Here is a 26,601-nt window from a genome sequence, read left to right as displayed (position 1 = left end):
GGGAGACAGACTGACAAAAAACAAGACAATTTAATCACGATAATAGAATCAAGGGATTGAACACTTCATTAACAAAATAAATGGGGTAATAAAAATGTATACAAATGAGCACAGCGCTGAGGGGAGGAGAAGGGAGAGGGGGAGGAGCAGAGGGAAAAGGGGGAAAGGGGGCTTAGCTGAGGGGAGGTGAAGGGGGAGCAGAGAGGGAGCAGAGGGAAAAGGGGAAGCTCAGCCTGGGAAGGCCTCTTGGAGGAGGTGAGCTCTCAGTAGGGCTTTGAAGAGAAGAGAGTTAGTTTGGTGGAGGTGAGGAGGGAGGGCGTTCCAGGACAGCGGGAGGACGTGGGCCAGAAATCAACGGTGGGAAGGCGTGAACAGCGGATGGTGAAGAGGTGAGGGGAAGAGGATCACATCTCCATCTCCCATCACCCAAATTAGAGAAAGCTCTCACAGATATATTTGAAGCCTAAACAATGGCATCTCATCATCTTTTCATGAGACATTAAAGACTCAAGGATTTATTTCTGTAGCCATAGAAGAGACCAAGTGACAATCAGCTGGAAATGACCATCAGTTAACAAACCCTAAACTCTAGCTAGTGATAGAGAAGCAGCATGGCTTATTGGAAGGAGCACGGGCTTAGGAGTCGAGGACATGGGTTCAAATCCTGCCTTCACCACTTGTCTGCTGTGTGACCTTGTGCAAGCCACTTAATTTCTCTGTGCCTGTTACCTTCACTCCATGGCCTTCACCCCAACTTTTAAAGGACAAAGCCTTGAAAGAAAACTATCTGGGTCTGATGTCTTTCCACATAACTTAATAGCAGTAATAATAATAATAGTTTTGGTATATGTTTACCTCATCGGTAAAATGGGGATTATGACTGTGAGCCCCATGTGGGACAACCTGATTACCTTGTATCTACCCTGGTGCTTAGAATAGTGCTTGGCACATAGTAAGAACTTAACAAATACCATTACTATTATTATTAACATTAAATAATGCTTTGAAAAATGACATCCAAACATCAAAGGAATAATTTGAAAGTTCCTGAAAAAAGAGAGGAACCAGCAAGGTGTCAGTGACAGCATTGTAGCAGCCAACCAGGAGCTCTAGTTATGAACAATCGAGTTGACGGCAGTGAAGAGAAGTTTGGGAGATTTTCAGAGATACTGTCTCCCAAGAAAACATCAAGGCTGTGGTTTCAGCAAAGAGACAACACCAAGATGGATTTTGTGAAAATAATTCAGATTAAAAAATGAATTAGACACACAAAAAAACCCAGAATCATTCATTCATTCATATTTTTTGAGCACTTACTGTATGAAGAACACTGTACCAAGCGCTTGGGAGAGTACAATATAACAATAAACAGACATGTTCCCTGCCCACAATGACCTTTCAGACTAGAAGAGGAGAGAGACATTAATATAATTAATATCAATGAATATAAATAAGTAAATTACATATTGCAGCTAAAAATAATAGTAATTTGGTTATTTTTTCAGCACTTACTCTGTGCTAAGCAATGCATTAAGTTCTGGGGTAGATACAATGTAATTGTATCAGACACAGTCTCTGGCCCATGTGGGACTCACAGAGTAAGGGAAAGAAAGTACAGCTATCTTTCGTCCATTTTTACAGGTAAAGAAACAAAGGCACAGAGAACTTGAGTGACATACCCAAGGTTGCACAGTAACATAGTGGAGCTGGGATGAGAACCCAGGTCTCCCTACTCCCAGGCCCATGCACTTTCCCCTAGGCCACAGTCCTCCCAAAATAGCCAAATAGAACCCCACAAAAGTGCTTGTGACCTTTTGCTAGTCACAGTATTTTCCTCATCTGTAAAATGGGGAGAAATACCTGCTCTCCCTATACCTGGGATTATGAATGCTATGTGGGGCAGTAATTAGGTTATGCTGATTATGCTGTCTTTACTTCAGCAATTAGCAAATGATAAGCACTTAATGAATACTGTGCCATTATCATTTCAAAACCTACATTTGGATACATAGGTCACATTAGAAAACATGCCTGACCGTGGTGGGGTTGCCAAGGATTAGATGATCTGGGGAGATGCCACAGAACTAAAAATTTACAACTACTCTGGCACCACTGGTGAATGCACTTGGAACCATCCACAAGGACCTGGGGTAGATGGCTCCAAGGATAGCAATAGCAGTAAAGTAAACTCCTTTCAGCTTAATAAAATCTTGTTAATCTTCCTTCCTTCCTTCTCTCTCCACTCCAGTCCATACATAGTTCTGCAGCCCAGATCATTTTTCTACAGAAACCTTCAGTCCATGTTTCCCCACTCCTCAAGAACTTCTAGTGGTTGCTCATCCACCTCCATATCAAACAGAAACTACTTACCATCGGCTTTAATGCACTCAATCACCTTGCTCCCTCCTACTTTTCCTTGCTGCTCTTACTGCAACCCAGCCCACACACTTCAGTCATTCATTCATTCATTCATTCAATAGTATTTATTGAGCGCTTACTATGTGCAGAGCACTGTACTAAGTGCTTGGAATGAACAAGTCGGCAACAGATAGTGAGAGTCCCTGCCGTTTGACGGGCTTACAGTCTAATCGGGGGAGACGGACAGACAAGAACAATGGCAATAAATAGAGTCAAGGGGAAGAACATCTCGTAAAAACAATGGCAACTAAATAGAATCGAGGCGATGTACATTTCATTAACAGAATAAATAGGGTAATGAAAATATATACAGTTGAGCGGACAAGTACAGTGCTGAGGGGATGGGAAGGGAGAGGGGGAGGAGCAGAGGGAGATGGGGGGAAAAGAGGGTTAAGCTACGGAGAGGTGAAGGGGGGTGGTAGAGGGAGTAGAGGGAGAAGAGGAGCTCAGTCTGGGAAGGCCTTTTGGAGGAGGTGAGTTTTAAGTAGGGTTTTGAAGAGGGGAAGAGAATCAGTTTGGCGGAGGTGAAGAGGGAGGGCGTTCCAGGACCGCGGGAGGACGTGGCCCAGGGGTCGACGGCGGGATAGGCGAGACCGAGGGACGGTGAGGAGGTGGGCGGCAGAGGAGCGGAGCGTGCGGGGTGGGCGGTAGAAAGAGAGAAGGGAAGAGAGGTAGGAAGGGACAAGGTGATTTAGAGCCTTGAAGCCTAGAGTGAGGAGTTTTTGTTTGGAGCAGAGGTTGATAGGCAACCACTGGAGTTATTTAAGAAGGGGAATGACATGCCCAGATTGTTTCTGCAGGAAGATGAGCCGGGCAGCGGAGTGAAGAATAGACTGGAGCGGGGCGAGAGAGGAGGAAGGGAGGTCAGAGAGAAGGCTGACACAGTAGTCTAGCCGGGATATAACGAGAGCCCGTAGCAGTAAGGTAGCCATTTGGGTGGAGAGGAAAGGGCGGATCTTGGCGATATTGTAAAGGTGAAACCGGCAGGTCTCGGTAACGGATAGGATGTGTGGGGTGAACGAGAGAGACGAGTCAAGGATGACACCGAGATTGTGGGCCCGAGAGACGGGAAGGATGGTCGTGCCATCCACGGTGATAGAGAAGTCTGGGAGAGGACCAGGTTTGGGAGGGAAGATGAGGAGCTCAGTCTTGCTCATGTTGAGTTTTAGGTGGCCGGCCGACATCCAGGTGGAGACGTCCCGGAGGCAGGAGGAGATGCGAGCCTGAAGGGAGGGGGAGAGGACAGGGGCGGAGATGTAGATCTGCGTGTCATCTGCATAGAGATGGTAGTCAAAGCCGTAAGAGCGAATGAGTTCACCGAGGGAGTGAGTGTAAATGGAGAACAGAAGAGGGCCAAGAACTGACCCTTGAGGAACTCCAACAGTTAAAGGATGGGGGGGGAGGAGGTGCCAGCGAAGGACACCGAGAATGACCGGCCAGAGAGGTAAGAGGAGAACCAGGAGAGGACGGAGTCCGTGAAGCCAAGTTGAGATAAGGTATGGAGGAGGAGGGGATGGTCAACAGTGTCAAAGGCAGCAGAGAGGTCAAAGAGGATCAGAGGTCAAGGAGGACCAGTCCTCTAATGCCAACCTATACACTGTTCCCAGATCCTGTCTATCTTGCCAATCACCTCTTATTCATGTACTGCCTCTGGCCTGGAATGCCCTCCCCCTTCACATTGACGTAATTACTCAGCACCACAACATTTATATACATGGGCAAGTCACTTAACTTCTCTGTGCCTCAGTTACCTCATCTGGAAAATGGGGATTAAGACTGTGAGCCCCACGTGGGACATCCTGATTCCCCTGTGTCTACCCCAGCGCTTAGAACAGTGCTCGGCACATAGTAAGTGCTTAACAAATACCAACATTATCATTATTATTATTATTATTATTATTATCTCCACCATTTAGTTATTTATATCAATGTGAGTCTCCTCCTCTAGACTGTAAATTTGTTGTGGGTAGGGCATGTGTATACCCACTCTTATATTGTTCTATTATACTCTCCTAAGCACTTAATACAGTGCTCTTCACACAGTAATGCTCAGTAAATACGATTGATTGAATCAATTGATCTTGGGCAAGTTACTTGACTTCTTTGTCCCTCAAGTTCCAATATCTGTAAAATGGGGATTAAGACTGCAAGCCCCATGTGGGACATGAACTGTGTCCAATCTGATTAGCTTGTATCTACCCCAGTGCTTAGTTCAGTGCCTGGCACGTAGTAAGCACTTAACAAAGACCTAAAAAAAAAAGATGGGGCCCTCCAAGGCATAGAAAGATATCACCTTCACCCCAACTTTTAAAGGACAAAGCCTTGAAAGAAAACCATGTGGATCTGATGTCTTTCCTGCAGAACTGTACCAGCATCTGTTCTTCAACTAGCTTTCCCTCCACATAACTTTATAGCAGTAAAAATAATAATAATAATAGTTTTGGTATATGTTAAGTGCTTAATATGTGCCAGGCACTAAACTAAGCACTGGGGTAGATACAAGGTAATTAAGTTGGACACAGTCCTTGTCCCACACTGGATTCACAGTCTCCATTCCCATTTTACAGATAAGGTATCTGAGGCACAGAGAAGCAGCGTGGCTCAGTGGAAAGAGCCCGGGCTTTGGAGTCAGAGGTCATGAGTTCGAATCCCAGCTCTGCCACTTGTCAGCTTGTGTGACTGTGGGCAAGTCACTTCACTTCTCTGTGCCTCAGTTACCTCATCTGTAAAATGGGGATGAAGACTGTGAGCCTCACATGGGACAACCTGATTACCCTCTATCTACCCCAGCGCTTACAATAGTGCTCTGCACGTAGTAAGCGCTTAACAAATACCAACATTATTATTATTAAGTGACTTGCCCGAGGTCACACAGCAGACAGGTGGCAGAGTCAGGATTAGAACCCAGGACCTTCTGACTCTAAGCGCCATGCTCTATCCACTAAGCCATGCTCCTTCCCACAAAAATGCTACCATAACTGCTGTTTTCAAGAGGAAAGGAGTAAGAGATCATTATAGAACCCAAGATGAATTTCCCTGCTTTCCACTGCAGGCAAGATTTTATCTTAGGTACCTCAGAACAGACTACCCAAGAAAGAGTCAACTTTGCAGTTCTTGAATTACTAAGTGTCTTCACACCAAAACACAACAGATTGGATCTTTGCAGTATGATAGCTACAGGCAGAGAGCAGAGAGCAACACCGAGATCCCTAAACTGAATTCCTTGACCTTACAAAATTTCTTGACATTAATGAACCTGAGCTCTTGAAATGATTAAAGCATGTTCAGCTGTTTGGAGAAATTCACCCCAAAGCTTAGGCAACTCCACGATGGAATGGTTGGTAGCGTTAGAGTTGAAGGAGGCCTGCCAAACCTTTTCCTTCTCCCTATCAGAGTGAGGTAAGAGGGTAAGGTAGGTCCAACATTGTTTAAATTATTTTACGCTGCCAAAGTCAAGGAGGCAATGAGAGATCTGATAGTCAGGTGGGAGAATTAATGTAAGACCTGGAACTGGTCTTCTTGGCTCCCTTTTCCCCCTGGATAGGATTTTGCCATTGTTAGCATCAACTGCAAAAGCAAGGGAGCATCACACACACACACACACACACACACACACACACACCCCCACACACCCCCCCCCCCACACACATGCCTAATTTAATTTCAGAGATCTGAAAAGCTTGTATTATAATCACAACTAGGCTCCTCAATAATGTTTGGAATGCTTTTCACTGACCATGAATTGATAATAATGACGATAATGGTATTTGTTACTGTTTGCCAAGTATTATACCAAACACTGGGGCAGATAAAAGATAATGTGGTGAGACACTGTCCCTGTCCCACATGGGGCTCATAAGTCTAAGGAAGAGAAAGAACTGGTATGAAATCACCATTTTACAGATGGAGAAACTGAGTCACAGAGAAAGTTAAATGATTTGCCCACAGTCACACAGCACATCAGAGGTAAACCCTGGATTAGGACCTAGGTCTCTGACTCCTGGGCCCACACTATTTCCACTGGACTTTTCCTTGACCTTAACCTTATTCTTAGTTTCTATTTCTAGATGTTAGATGGAAATTGTCTTCTTCACTATTTCCAGAAAATCAAAATATATGACACTTGCTCCCTGCTCAGCATTTCTCTGACATGATTTCCCCCCCAGGGAAATAAATGAGGGATAAATTTATTTTCTGATAAATTTCTCAGCCATTTTTATTTTCTTCCAACAATTTCCAATTGATCTCTTAAAACTACTTTTAAGCTACAGCTTATAATTTATATTGGAGTTGCTATGCATGAAATGCCCTACTGTGCCTCCAGCAGTCATTCCTTTAATACTAAAATTATGTTTACCACTTGGTAATATTCGGTGATCTGTCCAGCACTGAATGAATTAATGAAAACATCCAATAAAGCTTTTATGAATTTTACCTACACTCATTTTCTTGAACACTTAAAGTAGGAATACAGAGTCCATTGATTCATTCACTCAATCGTATTTATTCAGCACTTACTGTGTGCAGAGCATTATGCTACGTGCTTGGGACAGTACAATAGAACAATAAACAGATTCCCTGCCCACAATGAGATTTCAGTCTAGAGGGTTATGGGTTCTAAGCCCGGATCCGATACTTGTCTGCTATGTAACCTTGGGCAAGTCGCTTCAGTTCTCTGTGCTTAAGTTATTTCATCTGTAAATTGGGAATTGAGGCTTTGAGCCCCACATTGGACAACCTGATTACCTCGTATCTACCCCAGTGCTTGGCACATAGTACCAAACTTAACAAATACCATGATCCTTATTATTATTAGAGGGGAAGGCAGACATTAATATAAATACAGAAATTATAGGTATGTACATAAGTGCTGTGGGGGTGGGACGGAGGATGAACAAAGGGAGCAAGTCAGGGCGAAGCAGAAGGGAGTGAGATAGGAGGAAAGGAGGATTAGTCAAAGTAGACCTCTTGGAGGAGATGTGCCATCAATAAGGCTTTGAAGGGTGGGGGAGAGTAATTGAAATTAAGTCTAATTGAGAAACTCAGTAACTAGTGACAGCTGATTTTTTCTATTTTCATAAGAAACCAGTTAAAAACCTGCCAGTGTTCTAATTAGTTCCTTATTCTCTAATCTTCAGAATACTATGATCCAAAATGTGTAAATCTAGAGACTATTATAAGTATAAATCTTGGACAAGGTTTTTTTTTTTACATTTTGATGAACATATTTGTGTGAACTTCCTTCTATTATTTAGAAAAATGGAAAGCCTACCCAAAGCCTACGCTCCATCTGTTTTCCTCTAGACTATTTGTCAAATTCATCATATGCCTCTTACTAAATATGGGAAAATAAGGGTGGGGGGGTCACATTCTGTTACTCATATAGTTTCCTTTAGTTTTATGTTTAATTGCCTAACATCCTGCGCAATTCCAGGTGAAAATGATCATGAAGGAGATGACTTGGTCAGAGAAAGATTTGTTTTGGGCTTTGCTGTGATTGACATTCCAGATGTATTGAGGCATTGAAGTTTCAAATGAAAATTACTAAAACTCACAGGATCCCCAGTCATGAGAGTAGGGCGCAGCAAGGAGAGAAGGTTGAAGGGCAGAGGAAGGTTAACTACCAGCATCATTTTTGAAGACAAGATAATCAGCTTCTGGTGGTGCCTTCGTTCAGTACTACAGAGGAGTTAGACAAGGAGATTATAAATCAGAATGGAAGACAGGCATTAAAATATATTACAGATAGGGGAAATGCCATAATGTAAGTATATATACATAAGTGCTGTGGGAATGTGTAGATACACTTGTAGTGTGTGTATAGTAACAATAATAATAATAATGGTATTTGTTAAACTCACTGAACTAAGCGCTAGGGTGGATACAAGCTGGGGTGTATTGAACACAGTCCTAGTCCCACATGGGGCTCACAGTCTCAATCCCCATTTTACAGATGAAGTAACTGAGGCCCAGAGAAGTGAATTGACTTGCCCAAGGTCACACAGCAGACTAGTGGCAGAGCCAGGATTAGAACCCATGACCTTCTGCTGCCCAGGCCTGTGCTCTATCCACTAGGTCATGCTGCTTCTCTAATGTGAGTACCTGTACACACACACACACTCCATATGTGTGTGTATATGTGCATGTGTATTGTGTATGTGTCCTATATATACACAATATCACCTGGCATATACATATATCTATGTATAAATACATAATAATAATGATGGTATTTGTTAAGAACTTAATATGTGCCAATATATCTATATGTGTCTATATATACCTATGGTCTATAAAGATACTTTCCTTGCTCTGTGACCTTGGAGAACTCAATTAATCTGTGCCTCAGCTTTCTCATCTGTACAATAGGGGTTCAAAACCTGCTCTCCTTCCTACTTAGGACCTGTCAGGATTGGGACTGTGTCTGACCTGAAGACCCTGTGTCAACCCCAGCACTTGGTTCAGTGCTTGGTGCATAGTAAGCGCTTCACAACTACCACAGTTTTCATTATATTGAACTTTGCAATAATTAGGAGTATTGCAGCTGCTGTGCCTGTTAAAGTCTTTCATAAACTAGCTACTGTTTGTTTATTACAAAATGTGTGTGTCAGCACAATCTCTAAGTGGTAGAAGTGCAAATTTGGAGAGACCTAGAGTCAGTGGTAGAAGTGCAAATTTGGAGAGACCTAGAGTCACAGGAATGGAGTGGAGTTTCTGGCATTCCCCCAAGCCTCAACTGCTGGTTCTTAGGGTGCAGGACTAGCTAGCTGAACCCTGGAAGCCTCTTGAAACCTTTGGAATTTCCAAAGCTGTCACAGGATGGTGCCAGCAGGCTACTGGGGAAATCTCAGGGTGCACTAGATGGAGGAGAGGCATTTTGGGAGAGTTCCCCAAGAACCCCAAAATAATCATTCTTGGCTGAAAATTGCCATGGACCCTAGAACCTTAGAAAAATAGAGTAGTCCATATATAAGAGGGTGAAAGAACCAAAGATTCATCAGGCAAATTTTGTTTTTCCTGAAACTATTGTCCCATAGCCAGCAGTGATTTTCTTACTCAAATACATTTTTACAATTAACTTTGGCAGTGTTTAAGTTCTTTTCCTTGAGGTATACCATCTATTTCTGCTTCTGTTTCCTTTATACCTTTGCAGTGTGTATGAGAAAATAATGGACTTTAAATTTCTCTCAATTTTTGTTACCTTGAAGAGTGACATTCGTTAAACTTTCACAAATTGCTTTCCATACTTGGTTAGAGTCCACTCATTTTCAGCATGACCCAGCGATGTTTTATTATTGTTTTTCTTTTTCTGTGGCTTCCATCATGTCATATGCTAGATTAAAGATGACATAGCACATAGCAGAGAGCATGAGCATGCCATTCCATTTTCAGTTTAATTTTTCTCAGCTTTCCTTCTCTTCTTCTTATCTCTTCAACAATAATTCCCCAAAACATGGCTGTAATCTCAGACTGCAATACCTAAAGTGTTGTGGCCCCAGTTTTTTCAACTAGGATTCCTTTCGGCATCTGCTGTTCTGCATTAATATCAATTAATTCAGTAATATTCATTAATTCATTCATTAATTCATTAACGCAGATTGGATGAGTGAAAAGGTTCAGAGCTGAGTCAGAATACCCCAGTTCTAGTTCCAGCATTGCCATTGGCCTACTTCCTTATCCTTGGGCATGTCACCTAACCTCTTAAAGCCTCAGGGTCTTCAACTATGAAATAGAAGCCACAAGCAATTACCAGCATTGATACACTACTATTATCTTGAGCACTTTTGTACATTTTGTTATTGTACATTTAATGACTTTGATTACTGTATTTGTAAACATTCATTCAGTCATATTTATTGAGGGCTTACTGTGTGCAGAGGACTGTACTAAGCGCTTGCAGAATACAATTTGGCCACAGAGACAATCCCTACTCAGCAGTGGGTTCACAGTATGGAAGGGGGGAGACAGACAACGAAACAAGACATAACAAGTAGACAGGCATCAATAGCATCAATGTAAATAAATAGAATTATAGATCTATACACATCATTAATAAAATAAATTGAATAATAAATATGTACATATCTACACAAGTGCTGTGAGGTGTGGAGGGGGGTAGAGCAGGAGGGAGTAAGGACATTGGGGATGGGAGGAGGAGCAGAGGAAAAGGCGGGGGGCTCAGTCTGTGAAGGCCTCCTGGAGGAGGTGAACTTTCAGTAGGGCTTTGAATGGGGGAAGAGAGCTAGTTTGGCGCATGTGAGGAAAGGGGTCATTCCAGGCCAGAGGTAGGATGTGGGCGAATGTCTGTCTTCCCCATTAGCATGTAAATTACTGGTAGGACTGGTACTAGCTAACTATTTTGGTTTCTACTTTCCAAATGTTTGTTACAATGAATTGGCATGCAGTGGTTGTTTAATAAAAACTGTTATCCCTACTACTATTATTACTACTACTTCCATCACTACTACTACCACCAACTCACTCATCCTGCTCCTTTATACAACTTTGCCTCATCCTCCCTCACCCCTGTTTCTGAGGGGAGAGATAGAAGCAGCATGGTCTAATGGATGAGAACATGGTTCTGAGAGTCAGAAGGATCTCTGTTCTAAGCCCAGCCCTGCCACCTGTCCGTTGTGTGACTGTGCAAGTCACTTAACTTCTCTGTGTCTCAGTCACCTTATCTCTAAAATGGGGATTAAGTCTGTGAGCCCCATGTGGAACAGGGACTGTGTCGAAACTGATTTCTTCGTAACTACTCCAGCACTTAGAATAGTGCTTCGCACATAGTAAAGTGCTTAACCAATACCACAGTTAATGATGTTGGAGAAAAAATCATCTCTGCAGCATAGAAAAGAATAGACTGGAGAGAGGGGAGATTGGTGGCTGAGAAACCGGGGAGGAGAATGATACGGTAATGACGCCAGGATATGATGAACAACTAGACCAAGGTGCTAGTCAGTTAGATGGAGAGGAAAAAACCAGATCTAGAAGAAGAAATGACAATGCCTAGCAAGACTGAACATGAGAGTTGAAAGCCGTGAATGGAATTAAGACTAATGCCCAGGTTTTGAGCTACAGAAACAGGGAGGATAGTGCTGTTAATCATAATGCCATTTATAAAATGCTTTACTCCATGCCAAGCAGTGTATTAAAATTTAATGTTGTTACACTGTTTCTGGACTCTGAGAGTTCAGCATGGCATAGTGGATAGAGCCCGGGCCTGGAAGCCAGAAGATCTTGCATTCTAATCCTGGCTGTGCCACTTGTCTGCTGTATGACCTTGGGCAAATCACTTCACTTCACTGTGCCTCAGTTATCTCATCTGTAAAATGGGGATTTAGAGAGTGAGCCCCAGATGGGACAGGGACTGTGCCCAACCCAATTTTCTTGTCACCACCCCAGTGCTTAGTGCAATGCCTGGCACATGGTAAGCACTACCAAACACTATTGTTATTATTATTATATTGCAAGCTCTTTGTGTGCAGAGACAGTGTCTACCAACTAGGTGGTATTGTACTCCCCCAAGTGCTTAGAAAGGTGCTCTGGACACAGTGAGTGCTCAATAAATAAGATTGATTGATTGATACATTATCATATCCAACACAGTCCCCATCCCTCAAAGTCTAAGTGGAAGAATGTGTCTTTAACTTCATTTTAGAGATGAGAAACTGAGAACCAGAACAGTTAAGTTATTGCCCAAGGTCCTAGAGCAGACTGTAAGTTCCTTGTGGGCTGGAAACAAATCTAGCAACTCTGTTGAATAGTAATCTCCCGAGTGCTCAGTACGGTGCTGTACACCCAGTAAGTGCCCAATAAATGCCATTGTTTGATTGGTTGACTGAATTGTTGGAGCTGGGACTAGAATCTGAGTTTCCTGACTCAGTCCTATGCTCAGTATCAACTGTAAAGGGAAACATAAGTGGAGAGGAGGATTTGGGAATAGCAATGAAGAGCTCAGTGTTCAGCATATTGAGTTTGAGTTGCTGGGGGACCAACCACAAGAAGACATCTTACAGGCAAGAGGAAACATGAGATCACAGATTGAGAGAGAGAGGTGAGAGCTAGTAAAATCGAGTTGGGGGTTATCTTCACAGATGTGGCAACCCGAAACTGTGAGAGGATGAGCTCTCGAGGTGAGTGAATGTAGACTGAGAAGTGCAGGGGCCCCAGATCAGAGCCTTGTGGGACATTCTCTTCATGGAGCCTGAGCGAAACTCCAGTGTTAAGTGACGCCTTCCCTCCCAACACAGAGAGTCAGTCAATCAATGGTATTTACTGAGTGTTTACTTTCTGCAGAGCACTGTACTGAGTGCTTGGGAGAGTGCAGTACAATAGAGTTGGTAAATAAACCACACACTGTGATTTAAATAGATTTGCTCTTTTGTGTGAACTATACCTCAAACAGGAAAGGACAAAACCAATCTGATATGTTTATCAAGAAAAAGCATTCAAATTATTTTATCTGACTACAAATTTGCACTTAATGACTTTCCTCTAACCTTAAGAAGTTTTTATCCCGAAGAATAATGAATATTTGAATCACTGCTTGATAAAGGCAGTTGCTTTGCCTTAGCAACCTTATTTGATCATTTGACAGATGGTGTAATGACAGACCAAGCCTTTTATGATTTTCATCAATTCACCCAAGCTAATTCTCTGTCATACCAACTTGAATAATTGTATAAATGATGTTTGCCATTTCCCATAGATTGAATTTCTCATCTAAAAAAAATGCTTTTTACCCCTTAAATTAGTAGAAGTCCAGAAACTTTAAACTTTGAAAGAAATCTATCTACCCTATCAGCAGGAATTGAAGTAAAAATGGAAAGTATGGCCATTTTCATTTTCATTTCTCTCAAAAGACTCCAGTTTTGATCAGAACACAATAGGAGATAAATATTTATAAGGAGAAACAAATTCTGCAGCATTCCATGTGGATTTATACTTCTAATGCTCACATTCATTAACATCCATATAACTACACAAGAAAGATAGAAGAGGCTGATGGAGTTTTGTCCACTTGTAGAAATGTTACCTACTGACTGGCTTTTGAAAATTATCCAAAAGACTAAATAGATATGATTCCATGTTATATGACCTGGGTCGTGGATGATGCACATACCTGTGGCATTGTGAAGTGGGGAGGCCACAAGCAAAATATGTAGAAATATTTTAAAGGTCAATGAAATGTAATCTCCCAACAAAATGGCAGAGATATGGACATCAGGGAGAGAAAACTGATAGATAGACCAGTTTTCCCCCCAAACACTGAGTACAGTGCTCTGCCCTTAGTAGATGCTCAATAAATACTAATTGTTAATTGGCTAGTGTGTGGCATTTGGGAATGAAGCAACTCTTCAGGAAGATACTTTTACAAGAGTTGCAGTAAAAAAGAGCACCAGGCCTTCCAAGTAGTAAATACAGTAACAGAGCAAAGACATCATCGATCACTCAAAGGTACTTATTGAGTGCTTACTGTTTATAGAGCACTGTACTAAGTGCACATGAGAGTACAATACAACCCGAGTTGGTGAACACATTCCTGTGACCCCCAACCTAGGCCACCTAGGCTAGAACATGGGCCTGTGATTCAGAAGGACCTGGGTTCTAATCCCAGCTCTGTCACTTGTCCACTGTGTGACCTTGGGAAAATCACTTAACTTCTTTGTGCCTCAGTTACCCCATCTGTAAAATGGGGATAAGACTTGTGAGCCCCATATGGAACATGGATTGGGCCCAACCTGATTAGCTTGTATCTATCCCATTGCTTAGTACAGTTCCTGGCACATTATTATTATTATTATTACGTGTCATCAAGTGGTTTCCGATTCATAGCGACTGCATGGATATACTTTCTCCAGAATGTCCTGTCCTCTGCCATAATCTACAACCTTTCTAATGATTCTTCTGTTATCATTGTTATGATCTCTAATCATATAGCTGCTGGTTTGCCTCTTTCACATTTTCCCTGGACTTTTCTTAGCATTAGTGTCTTCTCCAGAGAATTAGTCCTCCTGATTATGTGTCCAAAATATACTAATCTAAGTCGAATTATTTGGACTTCCAAAGACCACTTTGGTTTAATTTGCTCCCAAATCCATTTGTTTGTTTTTCGGGCCATCCAGGATATTCACAAAAGCCTTCTCCTACACCACATTTCAAAAGAATAGATGTTCTTTCTTTTCTTTTTTTTCCACTGGCACATAGTAAGTACTTAATAATAATAATAATGTTGGTATTTGTTAAGCATTTACTATGTGCAGAGCACTGTTCTAAGCACTGGGGTAGTTACAGGGTAATCAGGTTGTCCCACATGAGCCTCACAGTTAATCCTCATTTTACAGGTGAGGTAATTGAGGCACAGAGAAGTGAAGTGACTTGCCCATAGTCACATAGCTGCCAAGTGGCAGAGCTGGGATTTGAAACCATGACCTATGACTCCCAAGCCCGGGCTCTTTCCAGTGAGCCACGCTGCTTCTCTAACAAATACCATAAACAGCAACAACAACATTACTTACTCAAAAGGAGTTTACAGTCTAGAAGAGGTGACAGACATTAAAATAAATTATGGATATGTACGTAACGGCTGTGTGACTGAGGTTGGAGGGTGAATATCAAGGGCTTCAAGGGTAAAGCCTGTTGTGGGCAGGAAATATGTCTGTTTGTTGTTGAACTGTACTCTCCCAAGATCTTAGCACATTGCTTTACACAGATGAAGTGCTCAATAAATATGATTGAATGAATGAATACAGATCCAAGTTTTATAGGCAATGCAGAAAGGATAGGGAGTAGGGAAAGTGAGAGTTTAGTGGGGAAGACTTCTTGAAGTAGATGTGATTTTTTGGAGACATTTGAAAAGGGAGAGGTTGAGGGAGACTGTGGTCTGTCCTATGGACCTGTCTCTCCCCACTACAGTCTATACTTCACTCTGCTGCCCAGATTATTTTTCTACAGAATCGTTCTGGGCATGTCACCCCCTCCTCATAAACCTCCAGTGGTTGCCTATCAACCTCCATATCAAGCAAAAACTCCTCACTATGGGCTTTAAAGCTCTCCATCTCCATGCCCCCTCTTACCTCATCTCGCTTCTCTCCTTTTTCATTCCAGCCTGCCCACTCCACTCCTCTGGTGAAGCAGCGTGGCTCAGTGGAAAGAGCATGGGCTTTGGAGTCAGGGCTCATGAGTTCGAATCCCAGCTCTGCCACTTGTCGGCTGTGTGACTGTGGGCAAGTCACTTAACTTCTCTGTGCCTCAGTTCCCTCATCTGTAAAATGGGGATTAAGACTGTGAGCCCCACGTGGGACAACCTGATTCCCCTATGTCTACCCCAGCGCTTAGAACAGTGCTCGGCACATAGTAAGCGCTTAACAAATACCAACATTATTATTATTATTATTAACCTTCTCATTGTGCCTCATTCTCACCTGTCCCGCTGTCGACTGCTAGTGCTGTCTCTGGCCTGGAATGCCCTCCCTCCTCAAATCCACCAAACAATCACACTTCCCCCCTAAAAAGGCCTACTGAAGGCTTACCTCCTTCAAGAGGCCTTCTCAGACTAAGCCCCACTTTTCCTCAGCTCCCCCTCCCATCCCCATTGCCCAGACTCATTCCTTTTGCTCTACTCCTCTGCCCCATAGCACCTGTGTATATGTGTACATATCTATAATTCTATTTATATGAATCCCTTTTACTTGTTTTGATGGGTATATATTTATAGTTCTATCTTTATTGATGCTATTGATGCCTGTTTTCTTGTTTTGATGTCTGGCTCCCCACTTCTACTCTCTAAGCCCATTGTGGGCAGGGATTGTCTTTCTTTATTGCTGAATTGTATTTTCCAAGTGCTTTGGTACAGTGCTGTGCACACAGTAAGTGCTTAATAAATATGAAGGAATGAATGAATGTGGAGTGAGAAGGAGTTCCAGGTCAGAGGGAGGATGAGGAAAGTCGCCATCAAAGAGATAGATGAGATCAAGACACATTGGGACTGAACTTTTTTTTAGAAAAATAATCAGAGCAGCCGAGAGAATTGAGAACTGGAGGAGAGAAACAGGAGGCAGGGTGGTCAGCAAAGTAGCTAGTTGCTGTAGTCAAGGCAGGATAGGATAAGTGCTCGGTTAAGTGTAGTAGCAGATTGGATGAAGAGAAAAGGGAAGATTTTAGCGATATTGTAAAGGTAGAACCAACAGGATTTAGTGACATATTGAATACGTAGGTTGAATGAGAGAGTTGAGTTGAAAATAATACCACAGTTACAGGATTGTGAGACAGGGAGAGTAGTGGCATTGTCTACAGTGATTTCAAAGACAAGGGCAGGACAAAGTTTGTGTGGGAAGATGAGGAATTCTGTTTCGGGCATGTTTAGTTTGAGGTGTTTACTGGACACCCAGGGTGATATGTGCTGAAGGCAGAAGAAAATGTGAGTCTGCAAATATGGAGAGAGGTCTGGCTGGAGAGGTAAATTTGGGTATAATCCTTGTAGAGATGGTAGTTTTAGCCATGCGAGTGCGTGAGTTCTCCAAGGAAGTGGATGTAGATGAAGAAAAGAAGGGGACCCAGACCTGAGCCTTGAGTTACTGCTGGCAAAGATGGGAGAGTTGAAGAAGGGCCAACAGATGGCAGGGACTGGAGAGGAAGGGGAATTTAAGGAAATCTCGCCTGATGGTTTCAATTTTATCAGTGAGGTACATGGACAGATCAGTCAGAGCAAAGGATGTGGAGGTGAGCAGGGGTGACAGGGTAGTTGCGGTGGGAGTTAAACATCTGAAACTGAAACATCTAGTGTGGGCAGTAGGCATGGAAGTCAATAAGGATGGAGAAACAATGGTGTGTGGTCACACATTAATCTTTCACCATTAGACCCATGGTGAAATTTCACCAACAGTTATGCCATCATCGGTGTTGTGTGAAAGATAATTAAATGAACATATTACCTAAATGTGAGTTGTCACATAAGTATAGTTGTTAGAATAATGCAGCTGGATAATTGTATCCCATTGTCTCTTAAAATTATCACTCACTTTAGAGATTTTCCTGATCATGAATCAAAATGTAATTAGCATACATTGAAGCCAAATCATTCCTGGAGTCATAGTTTCAGATTTTTTTTTTCTAAATGCTGACGAAGACTCACATAATAATGTTTTCAAAGACCGTCATTAGGATTTATGGCAGAAATTTCAACACAGACACTGAATGTGTAGTTCTTATTCAGCATTCACTTAAAATTTGATTTCAGTGGTCTAACACTGGACCAAGCCACTGGGTATGTCTTCAAATGACCTTATCCAATCTTTAAATTGTAAACAGCTAAATCTTCCCATTGCATTAGATTTTCAATTCATTATATCTTTTTTTTCCTTCCTGGTGTTTGTTAAGCACTTACTATGTCCCAAGCACTGTACTAAGCACTGGGGTAGATACAGGCTAATCAGTGTGGAAAGAGTCCATGTCCAAATGAGGTTCATAGTCCTAAAACCCATTTTACAAATGAGGTAGCTGAGTCACAGAGAAGTTAAGTGACTTCTCATTCCTTCTTATCCTCTTTTCTTCCTGCTCCTTTTCTCTTCCACTTCCTCTCTGGCTCTCTTCCCTTCTCTCTCTCTTTCTCTTCTTCCACTACATCTCTCTGAATTTCCTTCCTTTATTCGTTTCTCTGCAAAATGTCCCACCTTCTTTCCTTTTTCTATGAATTTCCATCATTTCCTTTCTTTGCCTCTCTGGTCCTCTCCCCCTCATCATTCCTTCCTTCTCCTCTTCCACCCAACCCTCTTATTCCTAACCTGGGAATACAAGTTGGGCCAATTAGACTCTGCTAGCCATGGCAGAGAAACCTTGGGTGCCTGAGAGTGTTCCCAGAGGATGCTGGGAAGCTTCTGAGTATGGCAAGGTGCATTTGTAGGCAAAACCAAAGCAGGAGCTGAAAACTAGGGGCAAGGCCTCAACAAAGGGAGGAAAGAATGCTCCTCTGACCATTCGGCTAGATAGAAATGACACCAGATGAGAAATCATTGTGGTCTAGTGGAAAGAACACAGTCCTGGGAGTCAGAAGAACCTGCATTCCAATCCCAGCTCTGCCACTGGTCTGCTGTGTGATCTTGGGCGAGTCACTTCAAATCTCTGTGCCACAGTTGCCTCATCTGTAAAATGAGGATTAAGATTGTGAGCCCTCTGTGGGACAGGAACTCTATCCAACCTGATTAGTTTGTATCTACCCCAGAGCTCAGTACAGTGCCTAGCACATAATAAGTGCTTAGCAAATACTATTAAAAAAAACACTTGGCCATTTGCCATCATAACCTGCCCTTCTCAGTGCTCAGCGACTCAGGTCAGGCCAACTCAGAACACTGCAAAGTCCCTCAAATCCCAGCATAGTAGTCCTGACCCCATATTTTCCCTTTCTCCTAATTTTATCTTCCCTTTCTCAAGAATAAATAGTTTAATGACCTTTTGAGGAAGTCCAAGAATGAGAATTGTTTTTGTTTTCCATACAAAGTAGGTGAGAAATTATGTTTCCTTTTAAATCTGCCAGTTCCACTCATTATATTCACCACTGTAATTTTTAGCAAAGGTTTAATGCATACACAAGCAGTTGGGTATTTCGTAAGGATTCATAGTTAGTTGTCCAAATTGTTTTACTAAACAGTCAACTTTTACTCTGGCCTGAATCAGAGTTATGTCTAAAATGTGCTAAACATTACCACCTCTTAAATATTCTATGAATAATAAGAACTTGTTATGTGGGAACAAGTTTCTGGAAGGAAAAATGGACTCAGTAAACGAGTTTATAAAATACAATGGTAGATATAATTTTCAGGATAATATTTTTCCTATTTGGGAAAAGATATTAAACTTATTTTCAAAAACTAAATTATTAAATTAGGCTTATTGGATGTCATCACATAGTCTGTTTAGGCAAATACACACATGTCATAATAGTGATTATTATGAACACTGTCACTTGGCAATCTAATTGGACATGTAAAAGATGTGAACTCACTCTTAAGGACCCATATGTAATACAGAGCATCCCCTTAGGATAGCCCAATAAGGAGTGATTGAAAATTTAATGGGTTGCAATCTCTTTACCACCTTGCCAAAATGGGGAAGCAGCATAGCCCAGTGGATAGAGCACAGGCCTGGGGGTCAGAAAGACCTGGCTTCTAATCCTGCCTCTGCCACTTTTCTATGTGACCTTGGGCAAGCCACTTCACTTCTCTGTGCCTCAGTCACCTCATCTGTAAAATGGATAGGAAGACGGTGAGCTTTTTAACACAGGGACTGTGTTCAACCTGATTAGCTTGCATTTTCCCCAGCACTTAGAACAGTGATTGACACATAGTAAATTCTTAACAAATACCATCATCATGATGATGTGCAATATGACCCTGAGCAAATAGTCTAGCTTGAGTAGATTAAACATAACAGTGTCAGGTTCCCCTGTGGAATAACCAGCAAAATAAATAAATGAATAAATAAATACCTTTGCCACATTAAAGTGACACTACATTTGTCTTCTTTCTTTGACAATTGCCTCTCATTCCATGGAGGGCATATTAAATGCTGAGAGTGATTAAAAAGAAAGACAAACCCTTGGTTACATCCACTCAGGGGACCAACCTTTCAGTGTCTGATACCTTACCGTGCCCATAACTCCAACTTGCCCCATTATTCCTGCCAAACACAGTGGTAAGTAAATCCTTCTGTGCGTCCTCCTCACCTGCTTTCAGGCTTACATCCATCCGATCCTTTCCCACCAATCTTGCCAACCTCTATCCCTGTCCCCAGCCCATGACCACAGCCAAATGTGAGCTGTGGAACCCCCATTCAATTGTGGGCAAACTCCCCTTCGTCCTTGACATGTTCTTGACCTAATCATTGCTCCCCTTTATCATAGCTGAAACCTGGTTCACTTCCCCTCTGCTTTCAAACATACTCACGTGTTTCCTATCCTAAATGTAATCCTCTAGGCCCACTGTACTATCCAGATAACTTCCTTACTTCCCTCCTACTATTCCTGTCCAAACTACTTGAACAGGTTTTTTTATGCCTGCTGCCTCCACTTTCTCTGCTCCAGCACCCTCCTCGACTCCCTAAGCCTACTTCTGCTGCCCCCTCCATTCCACTGAAACTGCTCTCTCCAAAGTCACCAGTGATTTCTCCTTGCCAGATCTAACCAACTCTACTCAATCCTAATTCTCCTTGACCTCCCAACACCCTGTTAAATTCTCCTAGAAAGATGATCAAACATTTTTTTTCTCACCCACTTCTCCTGATTCTCCTTTCTCTCTAACTGTTCATTTTTGGTCCCTTTTGCTGGCTCTTCCTTAAGGCTACTTTCTGGGTTTCCTTCTCTCCTCAATATACACCCATTTCCTTGGCATGAGCTATCATCTCCAAAAAGACAACTCCCAAATCTACCTCACCAGCCCCGACCTCTCCCATTCTTTACAATCTCACATTTCTTCCTGCTTTCAGAACATTTCCACATGGAAGTCCAAGCCAATGCCTCCAGCTCAACGTGTCCAAAACTTAATTCCTCATCTTCCTGCCCAAATCCTTTCCATCCCTTGACTTTCCAACTCTCTTGACAACAACGCCATCCTCCCCATCTCTCAATCCCTCAACCTTGGCATTATCCTTGACTCATCTCCCTCTTTCAACTCTCATACTCATCTACTCACCAAAATCTGTTGTTTCTATCTTCACAGCATCTCCAGGATCTGCCCACAGTAGTCTAATCATGTATCATCTCCCAACTGTACTATTGCATTAGCCTTCTTGCTGACATCCCTGCAACCAGCCTCTCCCCTTTCCTGTCCATACTTCACTCTCCTGCTAAAATAATTTTTCTGGAACATCATTTTGTGCACAACTCTGCACTGGTCCAAATATTCCAGTAGATGGCCATTCTTGTATGCATCAAGCATAAATTCCTGACCACTGGCTTTAAGCACCCAATTAGCTTTCTCCCCCTTTGGTCTTTCCTTCTACAAGTCATCACTCATACATTGCTCCTGACAAGATAATCTATTCACTGTGCCTCCTTCTCATTTCCTTCCCTACATGCCTCCTCTTCTCAACTATTCCACTGCTTCCCTGGGTCTCTTTACGTCATACAAAATGTCTTCACAGTAAGCTTCAAGATTCTCCACCTTCTGACCGTACCTTGACTACCTGCTCTCTTCCCCCTCTATTCCACAACCCTCTGTCTTTGCTTCTCCCAAATCAACCTTTGAAATGTACTCTGGCCTCAATTCTCCCACCTCCTTCCCCTTGCTAGGATCTTTTGGCATAGATCTCCATCCCTCCCCACAGTAGACAGAGCACAGTTCTCCAGCATTTAAAACCCTTCTGAAATCTCACCTCCTCTCACCAACTTTCCCCACTTAAATTCCCTTCCCTAATACACATCATCCCTTCAATCAACTCGAACACTTAGGATTTTTTTCTTTGCACCTTCATTAGCCCTCTTGGGCATCTCTCTGCTCAATTTGTTTACTTCGCTAGCATTGAAAATATTGTGGTGTTTGTCTCTTTTGTTGGAGGATAAGCTATATGTCAAAATTCTCTCTTATGATCTCTGTGATGTAATGGCATAGACAACCCTGCAATAAGGGAGAGCCTATTGAAACTGTCAACTCAAGCCACCAATCCACTTCAGGAAGCATCAAGGAAAATCTAAAAGGCTTTTCTTTTGAAAACTGAAATACCGAACTCCCTCTTCTTTCTCCATAACTCATTCTCTGCTCTGCAAGATCCTAATGCCTCTGTGCCACTTCAGATCCAATATTGGTGCCTCCCATTCTACTTGAGACTAATGCTTTCCTTCTAGCGAGCTCTTTCCCCTGCTCTTTCAGTGCCCTCTTGATTTTTGCTTTCAGAGTGAGCCAATCCCAGGCGATGACTGATGATAGCAATATAAATTCTGAAACACCCTTTATCCCAAAGGATGCATAAGAGCTTCACAACAGCATATGTAAATCCCAGTTTCCCCTCTGAAAAACATCACTCTTAGCCCCAGCAGAAAGTGTTCGTGGACAAGCATCAGCAGGATTGTAATCCCTGGAAGCAGAAAAACTATTCTGGAAGGCTGTTGGGATTTGCTGAAGGAAAACTGAATCTTATTATTCCAATTGCTCTACTACCCACAGCCCTTCTGAGTGTTCTGTCACCCACTGCATACAACTGTGAGCTCCAGGATCCCTCTCGTCTTTTGTCATCTACCCCTGACTAATGGGATTCACTCTCTTTCTGAAAGATGTTGCCTACAGGCCCTCCTTCCCCTTGTCCTTCTTTGGCCTTGGGGAGCTGATTCTAATCAACTAATTGATCAATTGTACTTATCAATTTGTTCAGTTTGTATTTATTGAGTGCTTACTGTGTGCAGAGTACTGTACTAAGCACTTGAGATAGTACTATGCAACAATATTCAGATCCATTCCCTATTTTTTTAATGTTTGCTTTGTGCAGGCCACGGGGCTAATTCCAATAGGCTGAGAGGAGAGCTGGGGAAACATGAGACTGGAGGGTATTATTCCCTTTAAAGCCTGTTTGGGGTTCTGTGAAAAAGAAACTCAAACCTCTTTAAATTGAAAATTTGCAGATATGGCAGGAAAGGAGTTAAGCTGGGAGTTGAAATGAAATCTTAGGCTTCTCCACTTATTTTTTTAATAAGTATATAACTGTTTTCAATTCCTTTAATCAAAAACTGCTTGGGGTTTTAATTATATTCACTCCAAGAAAGAGGAGTAATTTAGTATGCCATAAGGCATACTTATTCCTCTGGTGCTTTGGCCCTCATTTCTCTCCTGCAACAAGAGCAAGAAAGGATTCTACTTTTGAATGCAAAGTGCATAGAGCATCAAACTGTAGGTAAGAAATGCAAATGAGTCATCTGAGGTCCTTCATTTTTCTCTTCCCACATTTATACCATCAGAAAATCCACCTGTTTCTTCAGTCAGTTTTAAACATCCAGCTCTTCCTCACCTTCCTCCTATGCCTCCTCCCTTATCAATAACAATGCTTGGCACATAGTAAGCACTTAACAAAGAACATCATTATTATGATTATTATTATTATTACTTGGGGAAGAGCATTGTAATAAGTATTTGGGAGAGTAATAATAATAGTATTTTTTAAGCGTGGAAGCAGCGTGGCTTAGTGGAAAGAGCACAGGCTTGGGAGTCAGAGGATGTGTCTTCTAATCCTGGTTCCACCAGTTGTCCACTGTGTGACCTTGGTCAAGCCACTTAACTTCTCTGTGCCTCAGTTACCTCATCTGTAAAATGGGGATTAAGACTGTGAGCCCCACGTGGGACAACCTGATTACCTTGTATCTACCCCAGTGCTTAGAGCAGTGCTTGGCACATAGTAAGCACTTAAAAAATACCATTATTATTATTATTATGTGCCAGGCATTGTACTAAGTGCTGGTGTGGATACAAGCAAATCTGATTGGACACAGTCCCTGTCCCACGTGGGGCTCACAGTCTCAATCCCCATTTTACATATGAGGTAATGGAGGCCCAGAGAAGTGCAGTGGCTTGCACACAGCAAATGAGTGGCAAGGCCAGGATTACAACCCATGACCTTCTGACTCCCAGGCCCATGCTCTGGGAGTACAATACAATAGAGTTGGTAGAAATACTCCCTGCTTTCAAGCAGCTTACAGTCTAGTAGGGGAGGCCAATGTTAAATGACAGATGGGGATCCACTAGAGTGTAAGGATGTGTGCATAGGTGCTATGGGGCTGGGGCTGGATTGCATTATCAAAATGGGTACAGACACAAGTGTGAGCAGGGAACATATCTACCAACTCTGTTATATTATATTCTCCCACGCACTTAGTACAGTGCTCTGCACAGAGTAAGCACTCAAGAAATATGATTGATTAATAAAAGTATATGGGTGACACAGTAGGGAGGGTAAATAGAGTGGGACGAAGGAGATTGGTCAGAGAAAGTTCCTTGGAGTAGATAGGATTTTAAGAGAGCTTTCAAGATGGAAAGACTGTTGTATCTGTACCATTGTCCAACTGTCCCTTGGCTTAGAATACCGTACTTTGGAAAGGGTGGCTTTTTAGATTGATGTGTGAGGCTGTGGCTGAGAAATCAGTTTGTGCCCAACAATCTTTTCCACATTGTGTGCATGATATAGAAAGCAGCATGAAAGCAGCAAGAGAAACAGCATGGCCTAGGAGAAAGAGCACAGGCCTGGGAATGAGAGGACCTGGGTTCTAATTTTGGCTCCAGCACTTGCCTTGGCCAAGTCACTTAACTTCCCTCATCTTTAAAATGGGGATTCAAAACCTATTCTCTCTCCAATTCGGACTGTGAGCCCCATGTGGAACCTCATTACCTTGAATCACCCTCAGTGCTTAGATCAGTGCTTGATATGTAGTAATGACATTACAAAAATCTCAATTATTATTATTATCATTATTAGAGTTAGCTCTGTACTGCATTGGGGCATTGGCCTCCCATTGTGCCTGGTGTTGGTAATTTGTAGTTTGGGCTTCATGTATTTCTTCTGTCCATACTGTTTTTGGCTACCCCATTTCAGCCCACCATAAAGCAGTTATTGTTCTAGCTTTTATTCATTCAATCATATTTATTGAGTGATTACTGTGTGCAGAGCACTGTACTAAGCGCTTTGGAGAGTACAGTACAACAACAAACTGACACATTCCCTGTCCACATAGAGCTCACAGTCTAGAGGGAAAGACAGACATTAATATAAATAAATTACAGATATATACAGACATATGCATATGTGCTGTGGGGATAGGAAGGAGGATGAATGAAGGAGCAAGTAAGAGCAGGAAGTGGGAGAAGAAAAGAGGGGAGCTTAGGGAAGACTTTTTGGGAGGAGATGTACCTTCAATAAGGCTTTGGAGTGGGAGAGAGCAATTATCTGTCTGATATGAGGAGGGAGGACATTCCAGGCCAGAGGTAGGATGAGAGTGAGAGATTGGCAACAAGATAGAGGCATGGGAGGAGAATGGCATGCTCACCTTCTGACTGTACCTTGATCTGATCTATCAGTGAAGGTGGGATATGACATGCATTCCTTCAGAATGGATGGTAGAGGAAAGTGCCAACTGTGTGCAGAGCCCGGCAACAAAGTCCCCAAATTAAAAAAAAAAGACAAGGTCTCTGGTCATAAAGGGATGAATAAACAAAGAATAAGTGTAGGGGGGAGTTGTGACAGACACATAGGGAAGGTGAAATGAACAAACAGAAAACAACATAAAGAGATAAAGATAAGTATGACTAGCATAAGAGCTGGACTTTGGTTGCTAAATGCCATCCAGCTAGGGTTGTTGAGAGTCAGACAGCCCAAACCACGAAAACTCTGACCCCAATCAATCAATGGTATTTATTGAGCACTTACTGTGTGCAGAACACTGTACTAAGAGTTGGATGGGACCAATGAAGAGAAGGAGCATGGCCTAGTGGAAAGAGCACAGATCTGAGAGTCAGAGGACTTATTGCCAAATTGTACATTTCAAGCTCTTAGTACAGTGCTCTGCACACAGTAAGCACTCAATAAATATGATTGAATGAATGAATGAAAGGACTTGGGTTCTAATCCTGACTCTGACACTTGCCTGCTTTTTGACCTTGAACAAATTACTTAATTTATCCCTACTTCAGTTATTTCATTTGTAAAATGAGGATTAAGATTGAGCCTCATGTGGGACAGGGACTCTGTCAAACCTAATTATCTTGTATTTACCCCAGTGCTTAATACAGTGCCAGGCATATAATAAATACTTAACAAATGCCATTAAAATGAATAAAAAAAAGAGAGAGAATGGATGACAGCAGTATGTAGCATGTAGTGAGCAACAATATTACAGACACATTCCTTGCAACCCAGAGAGTTTATGGTCTAGAGGGGTTTTAGATGAATGGAAGACATGGCTAGCTCAATCTTTGTCCTGCCATGGTGGAGAGAACAGGAGAGGGCCCTGTTTCTGAGGGAATGATGACTGCAGGGTGTCTTCTGGGAGTCAGGGCTTGCTCATCTGAATGCGATGTCCAATATCTCATTGCTTGTGATCCTGAATTATTTCTTGGTATTAAATTCAGCACATAGGAAACGTTGGTGAAGCTGCCCTAGAGGTAGAAAAAAAATCACCTCCTCCAAGAGGCGTTCCCAGACTGAGCTCCTCTTCCC

This window comes from Ornithorhynchus anatinus, chromosome 2, assembly GCF_004115215.2.
Source record: "Ornithorhynchus anatinus isolate Pmale09 chromosome 2, mOrnAna1.pri.v4, whole genome shotgun sequence".
Taxonomy (NCBI): Eukaryota; Metazoa; Chordata; class Mammalia; order Monotremata; family Ornithorhynchidae; genus Ornithorhynchus; species Ornithorhynchus anatinus.
This window is presented reverse-complemented; position numbering follows the sequence as displayed.